Consider the following 1,730-nt stretch of genomic DNA (forward strand, 5'->3'; position numbering starts at 1 on the left):
TGGAAGGAGTGGTCGGTCACCTGGTCAGTGGTAGCGTGGAGACCAAGTCGAGTGAGCCCTAAGCTTAAGAAGCAGTGGAATCCCGCGCTACTACGAAGAGTTCGCAGCTTGTGGAGGCGGAGGAAATAGCACCAGCGGCAGAGCGTCAGAGTAGAAGCCTAGGTTGCTCCTGTGGCTGAACCTACTTAGCCTTCACCACCTGTTCAGGAGGTCTTTTTTCTTTGACCTTGACCCAGTACCCGAACCTGTTGACAGAGCCTGGCCTGTTGATTGATAGTCCCAACATTGATGTCTATTCTATAGAGGAGTCAAAGCATCGGTGAATGAGCCAAGGACTGGGAAATGGGAAAGAAAACTCTTGCCTTTTTTTTCTTTTAGGAACATGGCTCGCCTGACGACTGTTGCACTTCACTCGCAGCTCGCTGGCTCGTTCATTCACTTGCTCATGAACTCGCTGCTTCGCCAGAAGAGAAGCGACTAGTCGCCTCCTTTCCTCCGCCGAAAGATGCTTAGCCAGAAGCTACGAAGGAGGGGAGCCGGGGAAGGCCTACGATGGCAATGAGGGGGAAGCTGTCGTAGAAGCTTTGCCCCTTTCTTTCAATAAATTTGGATGAAAAAGGAAATTCTTCTCCCGGAACGCTAGCTAATCTACGAGTTCCCTTCAATCTTCTGAACTGAATCAGAACGAACGCCGCCATCCTTCTGATTAAGGAACCCATTTAGGGGGGCGTCGGCCCGGGAAGGGGAGAGTGGCCGAGTGGTCAAAAGCGACAGACTGTAAATCTGTTGAAGGTTTTCTACGTAGGTTCGAATCCTGCCTCTCCCACTTGTTGTAGACTTCAGAGAAGAGAAAGTAGGCGTCAGCGTAGGAGGGCCAACCGAGCGAAGCTCTTTCTTTTTTTTTGCCGTGCCTTGAAGTGAAATTGTATCGTATGCTAGTGAGATAGGTTGGCGAACTACTACGATCTATAGAGATTCCCCATCTATATCCCAACGAGAAGAGAAGCGAGTCGCTTCCGGCATCGGCTTGTAGTCTCTGCAGTCGGCACACGCACGCGCCCGCCAGAATGCCTCCTTGGTTCGGGACGAAGCCAAGCGATACATACGATAGACGAAGGAAGCGCCCACCCTGCACTGCGGGAGGCTCTCAGAGACCTGTGGTTTTTCAGCAACAAGCAAAGAAGAGCGCGCAAGGTTGCGTAGCAAAGAAAGAAAAAGAACAAGCAACGAAAGAAAAAGAGTTGCGTAGCAAAGAAAGAAAAAGAACAAGCAACGGCGAAAGCCGTAGCGCATCCGTTTTCTTTCAGGGGAACGCAAGGCAAGTGGATTGGAGAGGTGGAAGAAGGATGGATTGAGGAGTCTTTGTGCGAGCCGTATGCGGTGAGAGTCGCACGTACGGTAACGAGGGGGGTTCGCGTCTATACGTGTAGTGTGGCCTACCCACCCTATTTGTTCCATGATCTATGGGTCTACTGGAGCTACCCACTTCGATCAATTAGCCAAGATTTTGACCGGATACGAAATCACTGGTGCTCGATCTAGTGGTCTTTTTATGGGGATTCTATCTATCGCTGCAGGATCCCTATTCAAGATCACTGCAGTTCCTCTTCGGGCGGCTGTAGGACGGACGGCCCCCTATAGGTAGTAGGGTAGGATGGGTGGTACCGCTCAGATTGAGGCCAATCCTCCTAACTGCGCGCGGGCCGGGCTTAGAGCGCGTGAAACTAATC

At 51.5% G+C, this 1,730-nt stretch overlaps 1 non-coding gene across 1 annotated transcript; it reads left to right on the forward strand.

Annotated features, from left to right (window-relative positions):
* The first annotated feature begins 743 nt into the window (after positions 1-743).
* Positions 744-826, forward strand: TRNAY-GUA. The gene has a single exon. It is a non-coding gene; the product is annotated as a tRNA-Tyr (tRNA).
* The last annotated feature ends 904 nt before the right edge of the window (positions 827-1,730 follow it).

The sequence above is a fragment of the Phalaenopsis equestris genome, unplaced genomic scaffold (genome assembly GCF_001263595.1).
Source record: "Phalaenopsis equestris unplaced genomic scaffold, ASM126359v1 Scaffold000002, whole genome shotgun sequence".
NCBI classification, from domain to species: Eukaryota; Viridiplantae; Streptophyta; class Magnoliopsida; order Asparagales; family Orchidaceae; genus Phalaenopsis; species Phalaenopsis equestris.